We start from the raw sequence: 17,372 nt of genomic DNA on the forward strand, positions 1-17,372 counted from the left end.
AGTCACCCAATGTGGAAAGAAATTCCGCATATATTTGCAACTTTCTGAATATGGTTTGCGTTGTGCTCCATGCAGTGCAGCTGTAGAGTAGGACGGATTTTACACTGTAGTTAAATATTTTAATTTTTGTAGATATAGAGATATTGTTCGCTCGTCACACTTTATTTATCAAGTGAAATGCGACTCAGGCTTTGTTATGTTAGGTCAGTTATATCAATAACAGAACCGTCATCCTTCGAAATAGCATAAGAGTCAACGTTCCCAATTATGGATCCATGTAGTGAAAGAGGTGTTGAGTTGGTGGTACTAATCCACAAATGTTTGCGGTCAGTTATATCCTTCCAAATGCGACTACCGAAATAGCAAACAAAAAAGACAACGTCTTCAATTATGGTTCCATATAGTGAAAGAGGAGTTGAGTTGATGGTGCCAATCCGCATCTGCTTGGTTTTATTTACGTTTATCTAACTTCCCTTCTTTTCTTATCAAGGCAAATAAGCTTTTGTCGTATATCATGGAATCGGTGGGCAAACAAACGCTTAAATTCCAGCGTATTCCATGTGGAGTATCGATGTTTGCTTGTTCCATTACCCCATATAGGAGGATAAGGAATACTGTGAGAATAATTGTATTCGAATGAGATGCCTATGGCTTCCACAATCTCTCACAATTTGAATCTCTGATCGGCCAACACCCAAAAGGGTGTTGAGATCTCAACTGGGCATCCAGAACGTTCTGCACCTTCCGAGCTTGTAGATTCCATATAAGGTTAACTTCCGAAAATCACAAAAATACCTCTGTGTTATCCTAGAGCAAGTGGTACAGTGACACAGGTTACATCTAAATCATCCTCTTTCTCCAAGAACATTATTATAGTGACATCGGGTTAATCCATCTCTCTTTAATAAAGAAAAATTAACAATTGCTCTATTTTTACTACAATAATATAGTTTGCATATCAGAGAACTAACTATCTGCATTATTCGCATACATGATAACTATACATTGGTAGATGGGTTCATTGTCCTATCTTTTTCTGAGAAACGCAATATAGCTCACGCTAAATCGTCAGTTTATATTGTATGATTAAAATATCTATCAAGAGGTCGAACATCCGTAATCTTACTATTAAATCCGCTTACCACATTTGCAACAGAGTTATCCAAATCAAGTTCATCATTAAATATCACGTTAAAGCTGCTTGGTGCCCTTCTAAATCCCTGAAGGGAACATTGAACTCTTACCTCTCCACATAGAAATCTCACCAACCCTACTCATCATCTTCGAGCTAGCGATGTATAACGTTATAAATATATATATATACCTCGGGCGACATATACGTAGTCTCTTCTAGTTGAATGCCACTTGCCTAAGAATAATTTTACCTGTCTGTCAAATTTATAATTGAATCGCAACTCACATGAAAATCCAAAGATCTACGATACACCTTTCTCTTCATATCGTCCCCTATTCTAACAATGTAGAGCAGTATGGGTGTAATAACAATTTCGCAGATTCAACGAAGATCAGAGTAGCGATCAAGCTTCAGTTTCGAAAAATGACCGCTAAATCACACCGATTTCTCACCAATGCTGAATGTGTTCCATCGGTTTCAATGCGCTAGAGAGGTTTTGTGCGGTTCTGAACTGGTGATTTTGAAACGGAAGACAAAGATCGTCCAGGCCAGCCAAATTAGTTTTAAGACCAAGAATTATAAAAATTACTTCATGAAGATTGGATCTTGCAAAATCATTGGGAGCTACTCAAGCAGCAATTTCGAAACATTTGCGAGCAGCAAGATTCATCCAAAATCAGGGTAATTGAGTACTATACGAATTGAAACCGAGATACCTTGAAAGTCAATATTGTATGACCGAAATGATGCTTGAACATTTTAAAGGAAAATTATTTTTGCAGCGAACCATTACTTGCCATGAAAAATGGATCCATTACGATATCCCGAAATGTAAGAGATCGTATGTGAAGCCAGGCCAAACTGCCAAATATCCATGGCGCTAAGTTAATTATCTGTATTTGTTGGGAGCAAAACGGTTCTATCTACTATGAGCTGCTGTAATCTAACCAGATCATTACAGAAAACCTGCATCGAACGAAACATCGAACATTGGCCAAAAAAAAGCCCAGAATATGAGGCCAGACATGAAGCCGTAATATTCTATCATGACAACGATCGGCCACATCTTGTAATACCTGTTAAAAAGTATTTAGAATGAAGTGGATGGGAAGTTTTGCCTTACCCGCTTTATAGTCCAGAACTTCCGACTACTATTTATGTCGATCGACGACTGATAACACAAAAACCCTTGAAACTTTTTTTCAAGATGATTTGAATAGAAGAAAATAATAAAATGTTACAATGTGAAAGTATTTAGGTCATATTACAACATTTTAAAGACAAAAGTAATAGTTAAAACTGATTATATTTAATTTTTAATGTTTTAGGTATGTTTTAGGCTAAAATTTCGGCGAAAACTATGCTCCCAATTAGCTTGTAATATGAAATGAATTTGACTCTGATTGTTTTTTTGCTATTGTCAAATTGTTTATTGTAACCAAATGTATATTTTCTATTCACTTTTTTAGTTTTTGTATATATATATTAACAGAATACATATTGTTTTATTATAAGAGAACAATCTGTCACGTAAGGTATGTCACGTACGATATTAAATTTTATTTATTATAAAATCATCCAAAGATAGTTTTTATTTAAATATGACGGATTGTAAAGGAAAAATATTTCGTTAAGTGTAAGAAATTAAAAGGAAACATAACATTTTCGCATATTTCTACATGTAGCTCAAAATGAGTTCCGTTTTATGTCACGTACGTATACCCTTATTTCGCTCAATATTTTGCACAAAAATATTTCGACAGAACTTTTTATTATTTTAAAATATAGTGCCCTCTGAATGGAACATAAAGACCAAATTATTTTTCAGATACTCTTATTTTTGTAAAATCTATTCCACTCTATAGGCGTACAAATGTCACGTACGATGATATGGAATTGCCCATATGTATCTGTAAGTAAAATTACCTTTTCTATAAAAGCTGCAACAATTTTTGTAAAAGTATTAAAGATATTTGAAGCCAAATAAAAAGAAAAGCCTTAAGAAATAAACTTAATTTGTTTCACCGTTTAACATCAATTTATTTCTTTAACAGGAAATTTACACTTATTTTCTTGTAACAATTCATTAAAATACTTTCCAACATAACAAAAAGCCTTAAACTTCATATTTTTATCTATTGTAGCATTAAAATGCAAAATATGTTTTCATTATTTTATTTAATTAAACAATATTTAAGCCATGAACTTGCGGTAAAATTAACTTTGCAACAGGAAAACTAACAGCATTTTTTTCTCTCTGGAATATTTTGTTGTTAATAATAGCCAGTTCATTAGTAAAATACTTAAGACCTAAACTACTAACTTACTCCTAGTATTATTTTTATAAATTTTAAAAATTTGTCTTTAATTTAAAACAAAATATTTGTGTCATGAAATGTTTTTTTTTTTAATTAAATATTTACCCATGTCTACATGTAATTTACCACCCATATTAGGAATACAGCTGGTGATTTTGTTTTGGCTGAGTGGGAAGTACAAGCGGAATATTTAATTTGTAATTAAATGTAGTTTAGTTGGTCATAAACATGATAAATCGGGTTTGGTCTTTATATAGACAGTAGCAGTAGTTACTAGTTTTTTTGCATAATTTTTAGATTAAAACTTAAAAAGGCCGTGGTAGAGAGATTGAGAGATAGTGTCAATGAGAGAGAGATGTAATTAATAAGATATCATTAATATGCATGGGATGAGTTGTTGCCGCAACCTTGAAATACTGCCCTTAAAAAGAGAATCTAACTAATGGGAAGGCATCAGCCAAGATTAAATGATTTGGAAAATATTTTTAGTGTAAAAAATGTGTATAAAGATTCAAAACTTACTGTGTTAAAAAAGACAACAATTTCAAAAACACTTACCTGAAAAGAATGAACAAAAAAAATAAATTAGCAAAAGAATTTTATTAATAATTTTAAGTTAATTTCTATGCTTAAAAATAATTACAGGCAAAAATTATACTGATAATGATAATAATTTAAAATTAAAGACAGACAAGAAAAAACTTGCCCATTTGTCTGTCCCTCAAGTTTTCTGAAAACAATTTTATGACCTCTCGCTACTAATAACCTAATAACCTCTAGTGACTCTGCCATTAAACGCAGTTAACAATTCATTAAACCATACAATTTTTGTTTATTTTATTTTAATTTATTTTTTTTTTACAATTGTAATAAAAACTATGACCATAAAATTGTTGAGATGTTTTGTAAATAAATGTTGGCTAGAGATGAACTTGACCCCAAGTAATAAAATCAAATAATTAACCAAAACCAAAACATACAAAAATTTTAAAAATAAACTCAAACAAGCAACGCCCCAACATATCTTTTTATAGTTTTTGGGGGAAAAAACATTTTTTTTTAAATTTGTTACAAACACAAACATTTATTTTTAATACGGTCAGTGGCTAAAGAGTTGAATGACCTTCGAAAATATGTCAAATGAAATTAAAAGGGAAAGAAAATTATTGAAATTTTGAAAGGCAGTTAAAAGAAAAGGAACTATTTTTAGTTATGTTGGCAGCAGTTGCCAAAAAAATTGATTTAAAGTGGATCCATTTATAGGCCTATTTTGTCGATTTTGTATCAAAAATTTCGTCCGATTTTTCTCCATTAAATAAATTTATATTATCTTGTCTTTAGTCTGAAATATTCTTAAGCTTTTAACAAAAAATTCAAGAATCTGTTTATGACATCAATACATGCCAGTCATTTAAGCAAATATTTTGTTAAACAAGTCAAACTTATGCAAAAACACAGGGCAACAAAATCGAAAAAATCTTAGAGGCTTTTTATTGTGGTTACAGTAGTACAAATAGGATCCAAATTTTAAATTCTATATATAACCTATAATCCGCTTATATATTGCATTTCAATCGGCTCAGTAGTTTTGGAGTTATAATAATAAATTGCAGAAAAAATAAATTTTTTAAGCGAAAATAAAAAATTTGTTTGTTTTAAAAAATTCATGAAAAATCGAAAACATCAGAAATTGTTCAGATTTATTACTTTAATACAAAGCCACGTATAATGGCAACAAAACGACATATCGATCATAAAAACTGGTTGATTCTTTTGGAACTTATTCACAATTAAGTGAATTCGCTCATTTTCATAAAATTTTAGTTTTTTGTTTGATATACATAAAATTAAGCAGTTAGTATTCTTCTTTCGATTGATTGAATTTTGAAAACATTTTCCCCATGCTATGTATAAATTTTCATATATATAGTGCGTTTTAATCGGCTCAGTAGATTCGGAGTTTTATTAACAAACTGCAGCAAAAAATAAATTTATTAAGTGAAAATTAATTTTTTTTTTTTTAAAAAAATCATGAAAAATCTAAATCATAAGAAATTGTTCAGATTTATTACTTTAGTACAAAGCCACGTATAGTGGCATCAAAATGACATATCGGTCATAAAAATCCGTTGATTCTATTCGAATTTATTAACAATTAAGTGAATTCGCTCATTTTCACAAATTTTAGTTTTTTGTTTGATATACATAAAATTAAATAGTTAGTGTCAAGCAAAAAAATATATATTTTTAAGTGAAAATAACTAATTTTTTTGTTTTAAAAAATTCATGAAAAATCAAAATCGGCAGAAATTGTTTAGATTTATTACTTTATAGCAAAGCCAAATGTAATAGCAACAAAACGAGATATCGATCATAAAAATCGATGGATTCTTTTCGATTTTATTCACAATTAAGTGAATTCGCTCATTTTCACAAAATTTTAGTATTTTGTTTGATATACATATAATTGAGTAGTTAGTGTTCATCTTTCGATTGATTGAATTTTGAAAACATTTTCTCCATGCTATATACAAATTTTCATATATATATTGCTTTTCAATCGGCTCAGTAGTTTCGGAGTTATAATAACAAATTTAAGCAAAAAAATATATTTTTTATGTGAAATTAGAAATTTTTTTTGTTTTAAAAAATTCATGAAAAATCGAAAGCGGCAGAATTCATTCAAATTTATTACTTTACCGTAAAGCCACATGTAATAGCAACAAAACGAGATATCGATCATAAAAATGGATGGATTCTTTTCGAATTTATTCACAATTAAGTGAATTCGCTTATTTTCACAATGTACTTTGAGTGAAAATTTTACATGTGACAAATCTTGTTCAGTCAAGCATTTTTTTGCTGTTAACCTGTGTAATTTATCACTAATATCACATTTGTTTAAATATAAAATAAACACATTAAATAACATAAAATAAATTTTAAAAAAATCCCATAAACTTTCTTTTATTTACCTTGCTCAAGGTCATGGTATTATTGTTTTGATCTTAGAATAAACAAATAAAAAATTCTTTACTCTAGGTTGTTTAACTTTCATAAATATTCTCGTTCTAGGATTTTAACTTGTTCCGGTTTTTTCTCTCTGTAGTTTATTTAAATAATTTTTTTTTCTTCTATTATTTTCTTTTTTCTGCATAAATTTCAAAACTACATACAATATAATGGAGGAGAATTCTTTTGAAACGTGATTTGTGGCAATTATTTGTTGTTACTTGTATAATAATTAAATTTATAAATTTATTTATTATTTTATTATTTTATTAGACCGAACGCCAAAGTAATTTAGTCAATGGTATTGTAAAGCGAAAAAAAAATTCTATGTTCAAGGTTGTTAACTGGTTACAAACAACCCGTTGACCGACTATATTAACTCGTGTACAAGTCTTTGGGAATTTGTTTGTTTTAGTTTAGTTTAAGTTTTATTTTTAATATAATACAGAAAATGCATTATTTAAGTTGCAATAGTTTTGTAATGATGCAAGTAGAACTTTGAGCACTCTTTTTAAATTGCTTCATAGCTAATTATTAGTTAAAGTATGAAAATTTGGCATTTTTAATAAAGTACCAAAAAAGTACTTTTTATAATTATGTTTGTCACAAAAAAATATTTATGATATTAAAAATATATGTTTTAAGTAATTTAAACTAAAGTACTCAAAATGTACTCTTTTTAGAAAAGTACCAAAAAATTACTTTTTGTGTAAATTCCAGAAACTATAATATAGAACGTTTACAATAAATTTTTTAATTAAAACACCAAATTTTAAATTTTTTTTAAAAGTACCCTAAAAGTACTTTTCCTTTAAATATATTAAAAGTACCAGTTAAAGTAAATTTTTTACTTAAAATACCAAATTTTAACCTTTTTTAAAAAAGTAACCAAAAAGTACTTTCCTTCATATATACCAAAAGTACAAGTTAAATTAATATTTAGTTCAAAAAACTAAATTTTAAATTTGTAATAAAGTATTGAAAAGTACTTTTGCGGTTTTTTTAGCATTTTAGCAATAATGTGAAATATAGTCCTAAAGTCCACCCTCTTTTAAAAAAGTACCATAAAAAAGTACTATTTACTTAAATTGCAGAAACTTTAATATAAAAGATTTATAATAAATTTTTGACTTTTTTTAAAAAGTACACAAAAAAGTAATTTTCCCTTATATATACTAAAAGTACAAGTTAAAGTAATATTTAGTTCAAAAAACAAAATTTTAAATTTGTAATAAAGTACTGAAAAGTTCTTTTGTTGTTACTTTTTTTGTACCAAAAAAGTACTTTTAAAATAAATTGCTTAAACTTCTACGTCCTAAAGTTCACTCTCTTTTAAAAAAGTGCCCAAAAAAAAGTACTATTTACGTAAATTGCGGAAACTTTACCTTTAAAATAAATTTTTAAGTGAAAATACCAAAATTTTCCTTTTTTTAAAAAGTACACAAAAAGTACTTTTCCCTTATATGTACTAAAAGTACAAGTTAAAGTAATATTTAGTTCAAAAAACAAAATTTTAAATTTGTAATAAAGTACCTGAAAAGTACTTTTGTGTTTTTTAGCATTTTTTTTACCCTTTTTTAAAAAAGTACCAAAAATGTACTTTTTAATTCAACTGTTTAAATTTCAAGAAAAATACTACTGAAAATATATTTTCACATTTATCAGGACTTTTTGAATTAAAATACGAACTCTTATCCTTTTAAATAAAGTACCAAAAAAGAACTTTTCCATTATATTCTTAAAATTTCACAAATCACGCTCACATTATACATTCAATTTGGGAAAGAAATATACCATTCTAAAGGGATTTATTCACAGAAGTGCAGAATATATATTTTATTGAAATCGGTTCAGTTTTTTAGGAGTTATAAGCGTTTAAAGATGTAACTAACACATATGCAAAAACGTGTACATGTGAACCTTAAGCTAAAAAGTAAACAAAGCAATGCGTGTTTGTCCAATTTGTTGTTGTAAATAAGAGAAACAATTAAACAGTATTGATTTCGCTCTGTTTTAAGTGAGAGTTGTTATAGAAAACAATTAAGAAGAAGATTTTAAGATTTTTTGAAGGTTTTTTTTTATTTTTTAATTTTATAATTAATTTTTTATATAATTTTTTTATTTAATAATATCTGCAGAACCATAATTGTGACGGTCTTTAAACTTTATACGAATCAATTTCTTATCACTGCATGAAGTTTAAGCAAAAATGGGACGGATCGGAACAGGTGGCGAGTCACCTCCCATATAAAGTAAATAGTTATTTTTAAATAACTATTTTGTGAGCTATAATTCCATGATTATTCAAACTTTGTATAAATGGCTCTTTTATCATTTTGCATAGTTTCGCTGAAAATTTTCGGGATGGAATAGTGGGCGTGGCACACCCTATACAAAGTAAATATTTAATTTTGAATATCTGGAGAATTATTACAATTATAAAAGTGTTAAAACTTTTTACGAATTAATTTCTTACTACTGTGCGGAGTTAGCTGAATATAGGCGAAGTTAGATTAGAGGGCGTAGTACCTCCCATACAAAGTAAATATTTATTTCGAAAGTCTGGGGAACCAAAATGGAGGGTCGGTAAAGGAGGTGAGTCACCTCCCATACAAAGTAATAATAACAAGATTCTTCAAACTTTGTCCGCATAGATCTATTACCATTTTAAAGAGATTGGATGAAGATTAGTGGTCGTGGCAATTCCCATACAAAGTAAATAATTAATTTCGAATATCTGGAGAACTATAATTCTAAAAGTGATACACATTTTGTATCATTCAATTTATTACCATTCTACGGAGGTTAGCTAAAACCGAATTTTTTCCAGATCCTTTTTACAAAGTTTAGCTAAATGTGGTCGGATTAGTAGGAATGATCCCTCCCATAAAAAGGAAAGTTAAAGTGAAGCTTGATATGAGTTATTTTTTTTACATAAAATACATAAAAATGGGTGGGATCAGTGGTATCTCCCATACCAAATTAGTTATTGTTTGAATATCAAGTAAACTGTAATTGAGAGATTCTCAATATATTTCATGTGTTATTTTCATATTATTGTACGTAGTTAGGTTGTATCAGAAATCCATTCATATTTCTTAATTTTACTAGAATAGGGGTAGCGAAGTGCACCGGGATATGCTAGTATTACATAAATGAAACTAACACTATTATTTTAAAACAAAGTACTAAACTTTCTCTATTAAAATAAACCTTTTTAAAAGAACCAAAAAAGTACTTTCCATTATAATAATTTGAATAGTCCAACGATTTTTAATTAATTTGTTGTTAAAGTATTTTAAATAAATCGCTTAAACTTCAAGAAAAATATTCCTGAAACTATAATTTCACATTTATCAGCAATTTTTTAATTCAATTAACAAATCTCATTACATATTTCAAAAAATTACGTTTCCATCCCCCCATTAATGAAACTAAAACTACAATTTAAACACAAAGTACTAAGATTTGCCAATTATATAATAAAGTACCAAAAGAAATTGTAACAAATTTTACACTTTTTAAAAGTACCAATAAAGTACTTTCCATTATATTTTTAAATTTTTACAAAGATAATATTAATAAAACTAAAAGTATCTCCAAAATTTACTCTCTTTAGAAAAGTACTTTTTATTTAAATTGCTTGATTTTCAAGAGAAATATACTAAAACTATAATTTAATGACTATAAACTACTTTTTAGTGAAATTACCAAATTTCAGCCTTTTCGACAAAGAACCAAAAAATACTTTTCCAATAAAAATAAATAAAACCTAATGTACTATTGTTATGTAACTTTTAGTTGAACAGCAATATTTACCCTTTGTAATAAAGTACCAAAAAGTACTGTTTTGTTTTAAGTAATAAAATTGAAAGTACCAAAGACAGTACTTTTCCGTTATATTGTTAAATTTTCACAAACAATTTATAAATAAATCTAAAGTTCAACTTTAAGTAATTTTTAGAACAGCATCATAATTTACACTTTGCAATAAAGTGCTAAAAAGTAATGTTTTGTTATTTAAAATTTCAGTTTTCTTTTAATTTTATTAATAAGCATTTTTTTGAAGTACTAAAATTTGAGTTAAATTACAAAAATTTACACTTTTTAATAAAGTACCGAAAAAGTACTTTTTCGTTATATAGTTAAATTTCCACAAAAAAAAATATTAATGCAACTAAAAGTATCATTTAAATAATATTTTGTTCAAAACCCAAAATTTTCCATTTGTTGTTTGGTACCAAAAAAGTACTTTTTTGTTTTTTTATTATTTTATAGCATTAAATGTGAACTAAGCAATGATTTATAATTAATTTTTTTTAAAGCACTAAAATTTTAGTTAAAGTACCAAATTCACATACCTTTTTAATAAAGTACCAAAAAAGTACTTTTTGCTTTTTTGCTTATTTTCACAAAAAATTTATTAATGAAACTAAAAGCACCATTTAAAATAATGTTTTAATTCAAAAGCCAATATATAGCTAATTTTAATAAAGTACCAAAAAAGTACCTTTTAATAAAAAAAGTTATAATCTGCCTAAAATATAAAGTTTGTCATACTTTTCCGCCTAAAATTTTATTTTATATATTAAAAAAACTATGAAATCATTAGCTTTATAATTTGAACAATGTTATCTAGTAATATTATACCTCAATAAAGTTTGACTCGATTGCCTACAGCTTCCGAGGATTTAGCTCACAACCACAGATAAATACACATTGATCGGAAACTCTCCTGTTAAAGACCTAACTCAGTTATCAAAAACCTAAGTGTAAAAAAAAACTATGTGAAAACAAAAACAAACACTCGTATTTTGAGAAATTTTTTTGTTTGAGTTTAATATAAAAAGGCCCTAACTCGTGTTTTTTTTTTTTTTTTCTAAGTCCAGATTTTCACTTATTTCGATAAATGGTTCGATAATATGTTACAATTAGCCAAAAAATCTCGACTTATGCTCGAACTATGACATTGTTGTGTAAGACAGACACAGCATAATAAATAAGTTCTATGCACTTCTCTCCAACAACAGCCATGATCGTCACTTCATCATGTTCATTTTAATCCTCATCCTTAATAGAAGTTGGTACACGAGAAATACTTACAATTGCAGATAGGATGTCCAAACATTTAGATCGAATTTAAAAGAATATTTCTGAGCTGATCAAAAGTTGAAAAGTCGTGACATTTTCTACATTTTTACAATGTTAGACTATATTTAATTTCCCTAAAGTTATTTGAAATCTTTGAAATCTGATGACTTTCTCATTTGATATCAAATATAATTTCCAATCTTTTAGCAAATCTTTATTAAAATTTTAGTAAAAACTATACTAATTGATGAGAAAGTCATAATTTTCAAATTCTTTCAAAAATTATCAAACATTTACAATGGATTTGATTTCAAATCAGTCTCAAATTGGCATCAAACCTCCTAGTTCGCTATGTTGTTAAAAGTTTGAAAAACTGTTGGCTCTTTTCATTTGATATCAACTATAATATCAAACCTCAAACTTTTATATTTGAGAAGGGCTTTACATTTAAATTATTCTCAAATTGAGATTAAATGCTTGAAAACGGTGGCATTTTCATTTGATGAAAAATGTAATTTAAAACCTCTTAGCAAATAATCGGGAACACTTCAGTCAAAACAGTCCTAGTTGTTGAGAAAGGTATTATTTTCAAATGCTATCAAAAAATTCTCAAACGTTAACATTGGATTTGATTACAAATCAATATCAAATTGGCACCAAACCTCCTAGTTTGCTAAGTAGTTAAGAGTTTGAAAAGCTGATGGCTTTTAATTTTATATCAATTGTAATTTAATACCTCAAACTTTTACAAGGGCTTTTAATTTAAATAATTCACAAATTGAGATGAAGTTTGTTTACTGTTTGCTCTAATTTTAAACCATTCATAAAATCTTTAGGAAAATTTAAGTAAAAACAATCCAAAATATTGAGCAAGCCTTTATCTTCAAATGCTATCAAAAAATTCTCAAACGTTTACATTGAATTTGATTCAAATTTTTTACAAATTGACATCAATTGTAAAAAATTTGCTGGTTAGTTAAAAGTTTGAAAAATTGATGGCCTTTTTCATTTGACATCAAACCTCAAACGTTTACATTGGAGAAGGGCTTTGAATTTAAATCATTCTCAAATTGTGATCAAACTTCTTTGGTTTTTTCATTTGATATATGATGTAATTTCAAGCCCCTCTTCAAATCTTTAAGAATTTTTGAGAAAAATACCCCAAATTGTTTTCAAATGCTATCAAAGTTTAATATTGAAATAAGCCTGGATTTAAAATAAATCTTAAATTGAGAACAAACGTAGCATTTGCTGGGTAGTTAAATCATTGAATTTACAAATCTCTCATCAAATCCTGAATAGTATTTGAGAAATTGTTGAGAAAGCTTTTAATTTCAAATACTATCAAAGAATTCTCAAATGTTTACAGTTGAGAAAGGCCCCTATTTCAAATAATTCTCCAATTGTGATGAAACCTATGTGTCTGTTGCTTGTAGCAAACATTTGTTAAAAACTTAAACTATCTATAAATTAGTAGTGGCCTGTGTAAGAATATTTTTTGTTTTGCTGAAAACAAAGAACTTGTTAAAATGGTTATTATTATTATATTTTTTTATTATTACGGATATGATTAGTCTGTTCGCGTAAGTGCTCAGTTCATTAGTTAGCTTATGATTTTCATAAATTAGTTGTAAAGCCTTTAATATAATTATGGGGTAATTACAGAGAATTATATTATATTATTAAAGCTATAATATAAACAAATTTAATTTAATTAAAAAAAAAAACTAAAACATGCTAGAATTTAAAGAAATATTTAATGAAAACATCGCTAAGAATTTACTAGATTTTAAATAGTATTAAAAAGAAAATTTATAAGTATCTAGTTTCTAGATTTAAAGGATTTTTCTATATGAATTTGGAAGTTAGAAATTGCAGTTACAAGCCTTAAGAATAATTTTGAGGCTTAACTATTTCTTTAACGAGGTATTTTGATTTAAAAGATTTTTCTACATGAATTTGGAAGGCAAAAATTGCAGTTACAAGCCTTAAGGCGAATTTTGAGGCTTAAATATTTCTTTCATGAAAGCGGATTTATAGATTTATTTGTGTTTTTTTTAGGTAAGTAAATAAATCTTAATCTAACCATAAGTTATGTAGAATTCTTAGAACAACTGTCTATTAGATTTCTATTGTTTGAAATTTTTTTTCTAAACTTTCATATTGTGTCAACATTGTGCGAGTGAATGACTGAATGTGGGACTAAACAAATGATGGAGACTTATAGAAAATAAAACAAGTTTGTATTTCAAATCTTTCGTTTTTTTTCTTTTCACACAATAAAGTCGTTGTTTTTTGTTGCAGCCATTAACTAGTTCTTAAGGAAATACCACAATTTGTGTTATAATATAAAACAAATTTAGAATGTTTCAATTAAATAACAATACATATTTTATAATATGACAATAATACAAAAAAAAAAACATAATGAATGAATGAATTTAATTTGTATTTAAATAATAAAATTTAAAATGATGTATTTAAAACAAATATGACATTAAACTGCATTCATACTTCTTAAAACCTTTCAAAAATTTTGATTTTAATTAAACACAAATATAATTTAACTTAAATGCGTTATTAACCTGAAGTTTAAACAGTTTTTGTGTTATAAATCATATTAAGTTTTAAGGTTGCGTCCTTTAATCATATTGCCAAAGCTGACATACTTTAATTTTAACTGAATTTACATACAGTTTTTATTTGCAAATGCAGTCATTCATCATTTTTTTCTACTTTTTTATATTTTTTATAAACTTGAAATCATGTGAATAATGTTTTAGTTACAATTAAAAACATAGTTAATTGATATTAAATTAAAGACATGAGTTATAATTCAAAACATTAAGTTAAACCAATAGCAGAAACCAAAATTTAAATACTAAAATATACTTGTGTTGAATAAGATCAAACAGAGGATGCATATGTTTTAGTTCAGGCTTAAGTGTCATAATAAATGACATTACAAGGTCGTGGTTATTAAGTACTTTTTTGCGGCAGCTGTGTTGAGGGCTTAAGAAAGTTGTTAAAGATGTTGTGTGATGGCTTTTGAAAGCAGATTTTATTTATTTAGACCAATTGCATGATTTAGGTTAAATTGTTAAGGTAATTAGTGAAAATCAAGGTTATATTTGAATGATTAAGCAGAAATTTAAATAATTAAAAAGATGTATAACAAAATAGTAGCAAATTTTATAATATATGGCTGTGTAAAACCTTTTCTCATCATAAATATCAAACAAAAATTAATTAATTTTACTAGTTTCATAGATAGTAGAAATTAGCTCAATCGCTTGCACATAACAAAAGTTATAAATCAAACTGCAAGACAACCTGCAAAAAGTCAAATAATTTTAAGTTGGTGTAATGATTGAAAATTTAATTTCCAAAAAAGCTTGTTATTCATTTATGGTCTTATGAATATTTAACTTGGTTAAGTTATGTGCTTTCATATGTGTGTGCAAAACACTCTCCTATCCTGAATACTAAATGAAAATAAATAATATTCACTTAGAATATCTATCGTTTTCCTAGTATCATTGGTATTGAAAATGATCGAAATCGTTTAAGAACAAAAAAAGTTATGAACCAAAATATAAGACAACCTCAAAAGAAAACGATTTCCAACATTTATACCAGTATTATTGCTTAGATTGTTGTTGTAATTTAATTATCAGACAAAACGTGTTGCTGTAATCTTGATTGTTGTTGTAAATTCATATGACATTCTAAAATGATTTTATTGTGACCTTTTATCAGTGTGTGTAAAACACTCTCACCTCCTAAATACAAAACCAAAATTAATAAAATTTTCCTAGAATATTTAACATTCCCCTAGTATCATTGGTAATGAAAATTAACTTAAGCGCTTCATTATTAAAAGAGTTATGAACCAAAATGTAAGGCAACCCCAAAAATTGGTACGTTCTTCCAAAACTACTGAAATATAACATGACTTTTATTCGCTATTCCTCCTAGTCAGTATTTCGCCTTACTTTAGTGCATTTTGTTCACCATTTTTGGAAGCTTAATAATGTGAGGAGCTATATTGAAAGCTGTAAGGAATCAAACTAAATACAACTACTTTCAAATTCAAAACACCAAGAATCTTCCAATAAGGACTTCCGAACTTTGTCAGTTGATAGCGGCCATATTTTTGAGGCTATATCTATCGAATTGGCTGTCATATATTCAGTTTGTTTTGCTAAATCACCATTAACGGACATGGCGTTCAGCAACACATACAAATGATAACATTGTTTTGATAAAATGTGAGTTCTGTTCGGGAAACCTACTGCACTCTTCTTACATTTTAAGTGATCAGACTTATTTCTGGGTGAATGCGTACGTCAACAAAAAAAATTTTCGTATTTGGAGAAATACCCATAAATATGAGATCGAACAGCGTTCAGTGCATACCGAAAATGTCACTATTTCTGTGAGAACGACGTCACCGTCAACAGCTAGCACTATAGGTTGATGACTGCTATAGGTTGATGGCGTTAGTGTAAGATAATACCGCTACATAGAAGAAAACGATTCATGGTACACATACTAATACCAGTTATGATTTGAATTTTGGACCTATAAGATTAATAAGAAACAAATGCACCACTAAGAAGTTAAAAGTCAAATATGCGTTTATTATAGATCAACCAAAACAAGGATCAGGCAATAAGAATGATGGAACACAGTAAGAAAGTTCTTTTCAAAACCCGAAAGTGCAGGTGTTGATATAAATCTTATTTCAAGATTTAAAACAAATATAGACGTTATTGTGTCACTGATCAAATTGATGCTAAAAAATTTGGTGATTATGCGAAGGCAAGTGCACGAATATATACAACCAAATATCAATGTAAAATTATGTCTGCGACAGTTAACAAAAATCTTTATCATGGAGAAGATGCAATTAACATCATTTAGTAGCACTTGGAGATCTATCAGAGGAAGTCCAGGAAAAAAAGGAATAAAGAGAACAGATTTAATAGTGATCACAATACCAGAAAAATATCACGAATATCTACAAATGGAGATCTATTCAAATATTACATCAGATCCATTCATCTCTAGCATTCGAAATCAATGGAAAGTAGAACATCGGAACTTGTATAAAGAAGAAAAGTGGCTGGTAGAAGATTGAAATAAATATAAATATATAAAAAACAATTAAGAAAGTGTGGTCGGTCAAGCCCGTCCATATAATACCCTACACTAAGTAAAAGAGCAAAAACATTTTTCTTTTAAAATTTCAAGAATTTATATTTTTGAGTGATTTTCGGAAGTGGGCCTTATATGGGGGCTATGACCAATTATGGACCCATCACCACGAAATTAGGTCGTGTGATTTATGTCTCTATAAAAGTTTACTATGTTGAATTTTGTGAGTATACCAACATTTTTAAGCGATTTATGCACGTTAAAGTGATTTTCGGAAGCGGGTCTATATGGGAGCTATGACTAATTATGGACTGATCGTAACAGAATTTGGTGACATGAATTTTGTATATATAAAACTTATTTGGAGCGCAATTTGTGGAGATAAATTTATAAATTAAACACATATGACCGATAAAGTCCAATTTTGGAAGGACATTTGTATGGGGGCTAAGTCAAATGATGGACTGATTTCAACAATTTTCAATAGGTTTGGTCCTTGGGCCGAAAAAATAATATGTACCAAATTTGATCGAAATATCTTCAAAATTGCGAGCTGTACTCTGCGCACAAGGATTATATGGACAGCCAGCCAGCCAACCAGACGGACGTACGGACATCGTTTAATCGACTCAGAAAGTGATGGTGGGTGTTAGACT

The 17,372-nt window shown here is 27.8% G+C and overlaps 1 protein-coding gene across 1 annotated transcript in view; it reads right to left on the bottom strand.

Annotated features, from left to right (window-relative positions):
• Ance-3 overlaps positions 1 to 17,372 on the bottom strand; it is a 250,436-nt gene that overhangs the window by 67,196 nt on the left and 165,868 nt on the right. The window lies entirely within an intron of this gene.

This window comes from Calliphora vicina, chromosome 2 (genome assembly GCF_958450345.1).
Source record: "Calliphora vicina chromosome 2, idCalVici1.1, whole genome shotgun sequence".
Taxonomy (NCBI): Eukaryota; Metazoa; Arthropoda; class Insecta; order Diptera; family Calliphoridae; genus Calliphora; species Calliphora vicina.